The sequence below is a fragment of the Saccopteryx leptura genome, chromosome 9 (assembly GCF_036850995.1).
Source record: "Saccopteryx leptura isolate mSacLep1 chromosome 9, mSacLep1_pri_phased_curated, whole genome shotgun sequence".
Lineage (NCBI taxonomy): Eukaryota > Metazoa > Chordata > Mammalia > Chiroptera > Emballonuridae > Saccopteryx > Saccopteryx leptura.
In genome coordinates this window covers 6,873,200-6,886,002 of record NC_089511.1, presented here as the reverse complement: position 1 = coordinate 6,886,002, position 12,803 = coordinate 6,873,200, and positions in this window count along the sequence as shown.

Below are 12,803 nucleotides of genomic sequence, written 5' to 3'. Positions count from 1 at the left end.
GGAACTTCCATGGAGGTTGGGAAATACAGGATAAATCTTCCCAGGACAGTGGCTTCCCAGCGGCACTCTGTACCATCCAAGGCAAGTGAGAATTTTGGAGCATAGTGAGGCCTTCCCGCCCGGAGAAGAGGAGAGGAGAGGAGAGGGGCCTAGGCAGCCCCTCCAGTGGCTCCGCTTGACCCTGGAGTTGAGACCCGGGCTGGATTTACCTCATCTGAGCATGCGTGATTCCAGCAGGAAGAACTGATCACGTTTTGCCAGCAGCCCTTTAACCCCCACAACTGGTTTGTGATCTGAAAGTCCCCAGTGAGACTGGGAAGGTGTCGCTCTCCCTTTTTTCACACCTGGGAAATTGGAGGATGAAGGAAAGTCGGAGCTTGCATTTAGCTCTTTTGACTCCTGAGAAAATGCTCTTTTCACTCTACGCCTGTATGGAGGGCGTGGTGGCGTCTTCTCGCTTTCTTCAGCAAAACAGCGAGGTTAGTGCTCACATTGGGACGGAAAAGACTGCCCCGTGCCTGTCATACCTGATGGTAAAGCCAACTCCCTCGTTTTCTTCCCCTTCGCTCCCCAGTTCAGCTCTCTGTTTGGGCGCCTTTCACAAGTTAATTTTTTTCCTCCGGAGAGGAAAGTTGTTTTTTTGTTTGTTTGTTTACAACAACCCCAAGCATTTTAAAACAAAGATTTCAGCTGTTACGCGAACACCGTCTCATTTCCACAAAAAAGAATTTTACAAAAAGAAAAATAAAGGCGTATTTCAAAATGACAGTTAAAGGAATGAAAAAAGAAGGAAAGAAAGAAAGAAAGAAAGAAAGAAAGAAAGAAAGAAAGAAAGAAAGGAAAGAAAGAAAGAAAGAAAGAAAGAAAGAAAGAAAGAAAGAAAGAAAGGGAGGAAGAAAAACAACAACATAAACTTGCCAGGGAAAAGAGATTATCTGATGCCAAATTGCCTCAAGAGTAATTTTCTAATTTCATGGAAGTGAGTTGAAAATATGTGGCTTATGACCAGAAACATTTTTGACAATTTAAAAGGTATATAAATGAGTAGATGTACTACAATAGATACAGATAAAAACATTTGAAAATGTTATAGAAACTCTATAAAATGTAAGCCAATGCAATAGGGTGGTTAAAAGGTAGGCTAGAAATAGAGTAAAGGCAGGTTTACCACCGCGGTTTCTTGCTACGATCGCGTGGGTCTTGGGCACGGAGTCCACAGTAAACCCATTATGAAAGCTGGAGGTGTAGTTCTGATGAATGCTAAGTCATTTCACGGCGGGGTAAAGAGGGCCATTCATCCTGAGTGGTTCAAGCACAGGGTTTAGGGTTGGAAGGGCTGGGCCCACGTCTTGGTTGAGCTTGTGACTGTGTGCACCAAGCTTCACACCTGGTATCGAACCCCTCTAGTGGCTTTTCCAGGTTAGTTATTGCATTCTCCAGTCCCCTGATTTCTGTTGGCTCTCTCTGTGTTTTTTCTCTTTTCTTTCTCCTTGTAGAAATTCTCACTTTGTTCATGCATTGTTCTTCTGACCTCTGTGAACATCTGCATCATGGTTATTTTAAATTCTCTGTTAGGTAAATCATATAACTGTTTCATTAGGGTTTATTTGCTTTGGGGAGGATAAGTGTCCCACGCAGAGGCAACATTGAATCGCATGATGACAGAGTTTCTTCTTTATCTATTTGCTTTTAATTCTTTTTAATTAACCCATGGAGAAAACTTCTATTTGGAGCAGCTTTTTCTTAAGTAACTCCACAACTCAATAAATTCCCTCTCAACAGCAACCAGATTTCAGGCATAAAACCTTAAGCAGATGTCACAACTTGCCTAGCATGTAATCACATTGTTTTATATCCAGTGTATTCATTGTGTTGACCTTCTCTCTGTGATAAGTGCCACTCATTTCTCAGTTACATTAGCGATGTACATTTCCCTTTGAAATCAAATGAGCTAAAAATAAGTCAGTTAGAAAATAAGCAAATAAAACAGAGAGTTGATCAGATATAGTGGAGAAAAGTGTACATTGTACGTAGTGCAGGGATTTGGGCTCAAACCTTGAAAGTGTGGACCATGATCAGCTGAACTCTGGAAACTGCCTGACAGCGAAGACTTTTGCTTGGTGCTCTGGGGGCAACAAAAACCCACCTCAACCTCCACTTCAAAATCCTCTTTGTTCCCTGCCAGTCTTTTTCTGAGATTCTCTTACGTTCTGTGGCCTCCTTCCTCCTCAAGATATAGGGGTCTCCTGGTCTTCAGGAAGATTTTATTAGCTGTGTTTTTTCAGTGCCACAATGAGATCCCGACCTCTGTCTCTAACTAGAGATGCTGAGACTACTAGCAAGAGTGTCAAAGAACAAATTAACCCTCGGAGTCATCCATGAACCCCGCATCTTCATCCCTCCAACCACAGTGGTCTCTCTAAATCTGGCCTGGTGACTAGTGTAGCCCCAGCCTTCTCATCACTCAGCTTGAACTGCTGAGGCCTCCATGGAAGTCCAACATAAACTTTGAACTCTAGATTTGGAAAGAGACAAACCTTCCTACCCTGGGATGGACTCCTCAAGGCATTGAGGGCAAGAGTTTGGGGACACCTTTCTTTCCTTCCCTTCCCTTCCCTTCCCTTCCCTTCCCTTCCCTTCCCTTCCCTTCCCTTCCCTTCCCTTCCCTTCCCTTCCCTTCCCTTCCCTTCCCTTCCCTTCCCTTCCCTTCCCTTCCCTTCCCTTCCCTTTCTTTTCTTTTCTTTTCTTTTCTTTCTCTTTCTTTTTCTGAAGCTGGAAACGGGGAGAGACAGTCAGACAGACTCCCGCATGCGCCCGACCAGGATCCACCCGGCACGCCCACCAGGGGGCGACGCTCTGCCCACCAGGGGGTGATGCTCTGCCCCTCCAGGGCATCGCTCTGCCGTGACCAGAGCCACTCTAGCACCTGGGGCAGAGGCCAAGGAGCCATCCCCAGCGCCCGGGTCATCCTTGCTCCAATGGAGCCTTGGCTGCGGGAGGGGAAGAGAGAGACAGAGAGGAAGGGGGGGTGGAGAAGCAAATGGGCGCTTCTCCTATGTGCCCTGGCCGGGAATCAAACCCGGGTCCTCCGCATGCCAGGCCGACGCTCCACCGCTGAGCCAACTGGCCAGGGCCAAGGACACCCTTTTTATACTTACCCAAAAGTCAAGAAGGAATGGAGCTATTTCTGTCTTGTTTGAATGCAGCCCAACACTACCACCTCCTGGAAGCCTTCCTGGATTACCTCAGCCCCCCCTTTTTTTTTGAGAGAGAGAGAGAGGCAGAGAGGCAGGAAGAAAGAGATGATAGAGAGACAGGAACATCAAGCTGTTCCTATATGTGTCCTGACCCCGGGGATTGAATCAAACCAGCCTCCTCTGTGCTTCAGGATGATGCTCTAACCAACTGAGCTATCCGGCCAGGGTGAGGAGGGACAGTACAACTCTTTGTGACATGCCATCCTGTTAGGGGCACTGCCTTGCTTTTCTTCCCTTCTTGTTTTTTCAAACCTACCCCAAAATGGTGTTTCACATCTTAGGTGCTGAATAATTGCGATTTATTAAGTAAACAAATGAAAGAAGGACTGTGGTCCAGGTAGGAGAGAACGTGGGCGTTCAGAGTCCTGTGTTCCATTTCTAGCAGCACCATGGGCTTAGTTGTACGGCTGGAGGTAAGTTGCCTTCATTCTCTGGCCCGGCACTTTGTTATGCGTAAAATGAGGATAATAATACCTACCTTAAAAAGAAATTTTTTCCTTTACAGGTTGGGGTAACAGAATAATACTTCCCCCTCAACATGTCCACATCCCCACCCCTGAAACCTGTGACTATGTAATGTTACTCAGTGACGGGCAGCAATTCAGCACCTGGAGGTAGAATTATTAAGAATACCGATCAGCTGACTTGGAAATAAGGAGGTTACCCTGGATTGCCTGGGTGGGCCCAGTGTCACTGCAAAGGACTTTAAAAGTGGAAGTGGGCAGCTGAGGGAACCAGAGACATGGTGCTGGGAGACATTCCCAGACCACGTCGCTGGCTTTGGAGACGGAGGAGGAACTCACGAGCCCAGGAATCTAGGCGGCCACTAGAAACTGGAAAAGGACAGGAAACAGATTCCTCCCTTGAGCATCCAGTGACACCAGGTGTCACTGCAGCTGGGTGACACCCCATGGAGACCCATTTCAGATTTCTGATCTCCAAAACTGCAAGAGAATGCACTTGGGTTGCTCGAAGCCGCTAAGTGGGTGGTAATTTGTTATGGCAGCTAGCAGGAACTGGCCCCCAGGTGTGGTGGAAAGCTCCCGGCACACAGTGGGCGCTTTAATCCTTGGTGGCTGAGAATAAAGGACGCTGTGTTCAAGTATCCCGCTGGACTACCAGCAGCGTGAGGACAGTGGCTCTCTCTCCTCTTTCTGCTTGGCGTCCAGCCGAGTGAATGCTGGGCACACACTAGAGCTCGGAAAGGCGTCTGGATGCAGATTGAATTTTACTTTTAGGAATGGACCGGTGACTGGCTCAGGGGGAATGGGAAACAGAGTCAGCATAGACAAGCAGCCAGGGGTTGGTAAAAAGCAAGCTGACTCCTCGCTGAAGTGTAGCGACGAGCACAGTGTACCCCAGTGCACGTCGCACAGAAGCACCGCCCGGCTTCCAGGCCTCGATGCCGGAGGGGACGTGGGAGGGGACCAGTCACTCATCTCCAGGACCCAGAAGGCCAGTTTCTCTGGGTGAGAGATGGTATTCATCGGGAGCAGGCAGGGGAACGTTCTCTATGAGCCAGCCCGCTTCTGTGTACCCCTAGAAGGCCAGTTTCTCTGGGTGAGAGATGCTATTCCCCGGGGGCGGGTAGGGGACCATTCTCTATGAGCCAGCCCGCTTCTGTGTGCCCCTGGAAGGCCAGTTTCTCTGGGTGAGAGATGCTATTCCCTGGGGGCGGGCAGGGGAACGTTCTCTATGAGCCAGCCCACCTCTGTGTGCCCCTAGAAGGCCAGTTTCTCTGGGTGAGAGATGCTATTCCCCGGGGGCGGGCAGGGGAACGTTCTCTATGAGCCAGCCCGCTTCTGTGTGCCCACACTGTTCGCTGAGGCCTCAGGCGGAGTGCACCCCGTGCGCTTGTCCTCAGAGAGCCGGGCCGGGCGCAGGCTGTGGCAGGGAAGGCCGGAGCAGAGCAGGACTCGGTACTTCTTCGGGGTGCACAGGGTGGGGGGGCCTCCCAGAACTGCAGGCCCCGAAGAGGAGCATCTAGTTATCGGGTTACCGCCGATCGATTGATCAGGGTGACACTGCTGCAGATCATTGTCTTCCGTCATCCCAAAGAAAGGGCCGGGAGATTGGTTTCAGTTCGGACTGCACGGGCTGGGAAACCCAGAGGTCACTTTCTCTTCCTTGCAAGCTCTCTCTCTCCCTCTCTTAAATAAGGAGAAAGGCTATATTTCTCCATGGATTAAGTCCAACACAGAGAAAACTGTCACTGTGAAAACAATAGAATTTATCTCCACTGATATAGCTTGACACGGGGACAAGTGCCTGAATTGTTGCCATAGCAATAAATGTGTCGGACTTATGCATGCGTGTTCTGCTATAGGATTTTGATTAATGGCATTGACTAAAGGGTGCGGAGGAGGGGCGACCAAGCCAAAGGCCCAACGAACGAGAGAGCCGGGCTGCAGAGGGCGGTGCTGGGGCCCCCTCGGAAGGGTGGCGAGTGGGCTCGTCCAGGGGCCGGTGACGCAGGGGGCGGACTCCCTTCTGCAGGGCAGCGTCTGCAGGCCGGCAGGGCCTTGTGGCAGGGGTCCGAGAGGTGGACGGGAGTGCGCTGGGCCAGAGGCTGGGTGAGATAATGAAATCTCTCTTCTCCTGGGTGCTTCCTATGTGCGTGTGCTAAGGATTGGATGCGTTTCGACTTGTTTAATCCTCATACGAACCCTACGAGGTGGCTGTTACTATTGTTTTTTCTCATTAGGGTGGCCCAACCTCACAGAAAGAGCCCTCACAAGACATGTGAGGCGGCCGCGGCTTTGCCCTCTAACCCCCGTGCAGTAGCTGCGTTCCTGCCCTCACCCATCCACTCTCCTCCCTGGCAGAGGTTTGTCCTTCCCCATGCACTGCCATGTGACTTGCCGGGCCTCCCTGTGGGAGAAGTGTACTTCTTGCCCCCTTGACCTCAGGCTTGGTCATGTAACCTGCTTTGACCAACAGAATGGGATGGATGACACTCTGGGAAGAAGCCTTAAGACGTTGCGTGGTTCATTCATAGTGCTCTTTTCCTTCTGCCGTGAGACCTGGGCCTCACACTGTGGAAGACCCGTGGAGCAGAAGGGTATAGGCTCAGTTCGGCTGCAGCAACCTATGGAGTGAGTGAGAAATAAGCTTCTGTAAGCCAGCGACATGTTGGGGATTGTTTGTTACTGCAGCCATACCTAGCTAACGCTGACTGATACACATTGTCAGCAGTAGATACTATGTTAGGAGAGAACTGTCCCAGGGACTTGCCATGGGTAAGCGCCGTGTAGCCACAGAGCTTTATGGAGTGTTTTGGTTTCCACACACTGTGATATCGAGGGTGCGGACAGTACAGACCCACCAGCTTTTCCAGACACAATGTACAGTGAATGTGCCAGAAACCTTCAGGAGAATGCGTCCAAACCACATGATCACAGCGGCTTTGTGGGGGGGGGGGAGGGGGGAAGAAGAAATGGCATTCAAATAAGTTTGGACTCAATGAAGTTAAGCAGGTTTCTTTCCAGCAAGACTTCTCAGAGCTTTTAATAGGCTAAGGCGACTCTCCAAGGGGAGGGGGTGCATAAAAATTCCCTGTTTTCCAAATTGTTTGATCGTAGAGCTCTTCTTTTCTGAAGCTCATGGGCTTCATGTTCTGCGAACGTCTCAGCAGACGCTGCTGCCTCTGGTGGCAGTGGACTCCACAGGGTCCTCCCGACGTCCCCATGCCCTGCGGGCGCCTACCTTTCTACCCTTTGTCTCCTGCACAGCCTTGGAGTGTGTTCTCTCCTGTCCTGTCCCTCTGCAAACCCTGCCATGTCCTCTGGGCTCCCCTCGCCTGTCCCCGCTCCTCACCCTGTCCCTCTCCTACTCCCCTGTCCACGCTCCTCACCCTGTCCCTCTCCTGCTCCCCTGTCCACACTCCTCACCCTGTCCCTCTCCTGCTCCCCTGTCCACGCTCCTCACCCTGTCCCTCTCCTGCTCTGTCCACGCTCCTCACCCTGTCCCTCTCCTGCTCCCCTGCCCACATTCCTCACCCTGTCCCTCTCCTGCTCTGTCCACGCTCCTCACCCTGTCCCTCTCCTGCTCTGTCCACACTCGTCACCCTGTGCCTCTCCTGCTCTGTCCACGCCCCTCACCCTGTCCCTCTCCTGCTCTGTCCACGCTCCTCACCCTGTCCCTCTCCTACTCTGTCCACGCTCCTCACCCTGTCCCTCTCCTGCTCGCCTGTCCACGCTCCTCACCCTGTCCCTCTCCTGCTCTGTTCACGCCCCTCACCCTGTCCCTCTCCTGCTCGCCTGTTCACGCTCCTCACCCTGTCCCTCTCCTGCTCTGTCCACACTCCTCACCCTGTCCCTCTCCTACTCTGTCCACGCTCCTCACCCTGTCCCTCTCCTGCTCTGTTCACGCTCCTCACCCTGTCCCTCTCCTGCTCTGTCCACGCTCCTCACCCTGTCCCTCTCCTGCTCTGTTCACGCTCCTCACCCTGTCCCTCTCCTGCTCACCTGTTCACGCTCCTCACCCTGTCCCTCTCCTGCTCTGTCCACGCTCCTCACCCTGTCCCTCTCCTGCTCGCCTGTTCATGCTCCTCACCCTGTCCCTCTCCTGCTCTCTCTCTGCCTTCTCAAGAAGCTGGGGGGGTGTTCTCTGACTAGAGGACCCAGGAGAGTGTCCTGCCCGATGGTCAAGTGTCCTTCCTCCAAAGTCAAGTCAGCAATGGCCCTGCCTGCTTGTCCCAGGTATGGTGTTCACTGTAAAGGGCTGGGCTTGAACACCCCATCAGCCTCCTTAAGGAGAGATCCTTTGTTCTAGACTCAGACAAAGCAGCACAGTCAGCCTTAAAAGGAAAAAAAAAAAAAGAAAGCTGTTTCATTTTATATTGGAAAAATACAATGTGACATCTGGAGAATAAATTGTTCAGTCAGCCAGAAATACGCCTTGTAAAAATTGCTTAGGTTTCTGTAACAAGATTATTTACTGCGAGTGTTCACCTATAATACAGCACACTTTTGAAATGGACCTTTTATGAAACACATCAAGAACTGTAGAAATGTATTCAGTGCATTAATCTACAACACTGTACCCTTTACCACACTTTTAGAGCAGATTTCAAAACTCAGACCATCTAATGAGATAGGAAAAAAAAAAAGTTATTCTTGTCCTATATTCATTCCAGTCATGTTCTATATGGAACCCTTGGGATATTTAACATAATGCAATAGGTTTTTTCAACCTATGCACAACACTCACACACACCGTTACACGCTCTCACACGCAAACAAAATATATGACTGTTGAGACGGGTATTCAGTTCAGAATGTACGAGCCCATATTTCAACAGCCCCGCGTGCAAGGCGGAGGCTGGCTATTTTCGATACCAGAACTGTATAAATATTTAAAGATCTTGATTTAATCCAAATGAGAGGCCGCTCAGGTGCTGTCAGTTACTTGCCATAACTCCTTCTTCTCTGATCAGGGGATGACAGTTTGGATAGCAGTCTCCTGGCAGTGAGAGGGGCCGCCTCCCTGCGGCCGGGGGGCTGGGCCTGGGCTGGCGGCGGCTGAAGCAGGTGAGCGGAGAGAAGTGGGTCAGCTGGCGCCGGCCGGGGACCAGCACGGCCTGTGATCGCCTGCGTCGCTGATCTTGACTCCCCTTTGCTACGCTGACTCCAGAAGTGGGTTCTTCCAGCTGGGCAAGCTCAAGGGTAGGTGGGCCAATCTCTTCAGCTTGGAAGAAGGCAACTCAACTGCTCCCTTGATTCAACGGCGACCCGTTATACAAGGATATGAATCAGAGAAGAGACTTGCTCCGTCTGATTTCTCCACCAACCCAAAGAGAGGGCCGGGTCCTCGAAGCCCGCCTTGGCTGGGACAGCCACACGGAAAGGAAGAGGCCAGGGTGGAGATTCGGGAGAGGCGATGAGGCGGGCAGGACAGGGTGTGGGGAGGGGCCAAGGACTGCCACGCCCTCTCCCGGCGCGGCTCTTCCTACGCAGGTTTGATTGATTAAATTATTGGCCTTGGGTTTGTTTGATTAAATTATTGGCCATTGGTGATTGAACTTAATCTCCAGCCCCTCTCCGCTTCCTGGGGGTTGGGGGCGGGGCATAACAAGAGGCACCATTATTGTTCTCATCACAGAAAATTCCAAGAATTTTTGGAGCTCTGTACCCAAAACTGGAGAAAGGCCAAATACATATTTTTTTTCTTATAAATCACAACATCACACTCATCAAGACTGTGTATAGGATGGGTCAAAGAGTACAAGCACAGCTGTCAGAAATCCCATCTCTGGGGTCGAAAGGCGTTTCTTAAAAATGAGGAGGACTGCTTGGAGGCTGGGCTGATCACTTCTTCCTGCCTCCACCGCACCTCTGAAAAGAATAGACTATGTGTCCCTTTCCAAGGGCCTGTGCTGCGGGAGAGTCACAAGGGGCCATTCAGGGAGCGCTAGGGAAACAGAAGTACCCAAGAACAGAAAGGGCATTACTGATTCTAGATGCCGTCCTTCTAAAACACAGTCACATGAGCCTAATCTTCTTCAAACTTGGACCATATCAAGATTGTTTCTGCATGTGCCTACCGTGCATACAAGTCTGTTTTGCTTGGTCTCAATAACTTGATTTTCTCCCGGGCTTATCCAATCTCTTCAGCTTCAAGTACCATCCTGCCTTACAGATGCGTATGTGTGATTCTTCCAACAAGGCCGGTTCACAGAGGTCCTACGAAGCCCAAACCCTGACATTTCAGAGTCTGGCCTCCTTCTCCGGTCTCAGCTGTGACCATTCCGGATCTTGACATTTCCATCCCAGGCATTTAGAACTGCTCATCATTCCTGAAACAAGGCATGGTGTTTGGGGACTCCATACCCCTGAACATCTTGTTTCCTCTTTCTAGACCCTCCGTCTCATCACCTGTCTATATCACCAACTGCTCGCCCATTAGAACCTGGCTCACATATATCCACCCCCCCCCCCAGGATGGTCTCCCTGAGACTTACACACACACACACACACACACACACACACACACACACCAGTAGATAGGACAATGAAGTGGCCTAACCCAGTGGTTGGAAAACTCATTCATCAACAGAGCCAAATATCAACATTTCAATGATTGAAATTTCTTTTGAGAGCCAAATTTTTTAAACTTAAACTATATAGGTAGGTACATTCCTTATCCAGGTAGCGCTCGCTCATGGTATTTTGTGGAAGAGCCGCACTCAAGGGGCCAAAGAGCCGCCTGTGGCTCGTGAGCCGCAGTTTGCTGGCCACTGGCCTAACCCAACATAAAGTGGCAGTCCGGGGTGGGATGCCTTCATGTGTAACACTACCTCCAATTCCTCCCTTTTTATTCATTCGTGAATTATTTACATACAGTAGCTGTGACTCTAAGCTCCCTTAGGGAAGCCTTGTTTTATTTATCTTCATATTCATTCCCCTGCAAATACATATCTTTGCACAAGATACTAGTGTAACAGGAAGATTAAGCCCAAGAATACTGCTGTCAGACAGACCAGCCTGAGATAAAATCTTAGTTCTTCCAATTCTTGGCTGTAACCCTGGGCAAGTCACTTTACTCTTTAAATTTCAATTTTCACTCGTATCAAACGGGAATAATTGTAAGGCCTACCTGTCAGGGTTATAACGTGACGATTTAATGAGAAAATACGTGTAACATAATAAACCCTCAACAAATGTTGCATATTATGATACAAAAAAGTCTTCTGAACACAAGTTCTCTTTTGTTTGATGGCTTGTGTCAGGGCTGGGGACACTTTTCCCTTACCCCGGGAGTTCTTCTGTCTGGTCGAATAATTCAAACAACCTACAGCAGCTTAACGGGAAAATCAGATGTTAACACATGTGCAACGGGGAAGTCACAGAAGCATGGAAAACACAAAGGCTGTGAGACAAAGGGACATCTCGATGTCATTTTGGACAAAGGAGAGAAAGGTAGGCAATTCACAGGTAGAGACGAGAAAGAGCAAACTTTGGTCAAGAGATTTTTGCAGGACCACCTAGAAACAATGGGACCGAGGGGTGTCTGGCAGGAAGAGATTTCTGCTTGGATCCTCCTGGTCTGCCACATGTAATGCGTAAGTGCCAAGGTGTCCTCCCATCTGAGTGCTAACCAGGCCCCACCCTGCTCAGCTTCCGAGATCAGACGGGATCCCTTATGTGAAGTGTCCCTGAGGGAATTTTTCCATCCGCATCTCTTTAGGCAGGAAACGGGAGGTTAAAAAACTCTTCCTCAGTTTGTTGGGTTTTAATTGTTTTCAACTCCAAATAATCTGCTCATTCAGGGGAGACACACTTTTGACCCTCACACTTGGAAGATGCTCTATTTCAACAACAAAAGTCTTGTGCACCTTGGAGATCTTTACTAAGAACAACGAGAAAGCATTGTTCATTAGATGGGCAAAGTGCTGGGTACCAGAAGGTTCTGGTTAATAAATTGAGTTTCATCTCCTGCACACTTTTCTGCTTTGATTCAATCTCCCCTTTCCTAGGTGGGGAAGAAGTGGCAATACGTGCGGAGTGTGGATTTCCCACCCAGGGATTCTCTCCAGGTGAAATGTCCCTGGGGGGCGGCGGGGGGGGGGAGGGTGAGATGTCTTTCCAGAACCCTCTCGCGCTTCTCCCTGCCGGCCAGCCAGGTCTCGGTTCTGTCCGTTCACCCGGGAGGAGCGTTCATGAAGTTCTAGAACTCTGAGCTTCTCCCCCAGACCTCCTGGGAGAAAAACCTCTTTTCTGCAAGAAAAAAAAAAAAAAAAAGGTTAGTGGATGCAAAGGAAAAGAAAGCAGTTCTTTCTCTCACACACACCCCTGTTCTGTTGTGAGCTATGGGATGTCGGGGTTTTGTAAGAAAATACACCCGTTTGGCTACGTTGGCTGCGGTTGACATCTATTCTTTCCGGATCTTACTGGAGGCGGTTCTCAGGGTGCCACGACCCGTGAGGCTCAAGGACCAATGACTTCTCGCCCACCTTCTCCTGCTTTGTCCCAGCCGCGGCTGGACTGCTCGTAGTTCCTCCTCTTCCATCGCTTTTCTCTCTGTCCTTGTCCCCTCCATCTCTCCCCTCCCTTCTTCTTTCTCGTACCCACCCCCTCCGGAATCGAAAGAGCATATGCGTTCCTGGGCAGAGTCTGTCCTCCATTCTAGCAGATGAGACACAGTGCCAGCTCCCCAAAGCCAGCCCCAGGGAGTGTTGGTCAGGGCGGAGCACAGCTCCCGTGGGCGGGCACACGCCGGTGGGGTCCCGGCACGCGCGTTCTGGCCTCGCGTTCTGGCCTCGTGCAGTAGGAAGCAGACAAGATCGCTCCCTCCAGAAAAGCCTGCGCTTCCAGAGCCGCTCGCTGCTTTCGGCCCGATCAAGCTACTCTCTGAGCTCTTTATTTTGAAACCATTCCTTGCTGGATTCTGCAAAAATCTCTCTTAAAACAAACAAACAAACAAACAAACAAACCCCCCCCCCTCCCCCAAAACAACGGCCTGATCGCCAAGCACTGGTTGACGGGCCCAGGAATACAATATATCTCTGGCATGATGCAGATTCCTGTCGCAAACCTGCTGCCACTT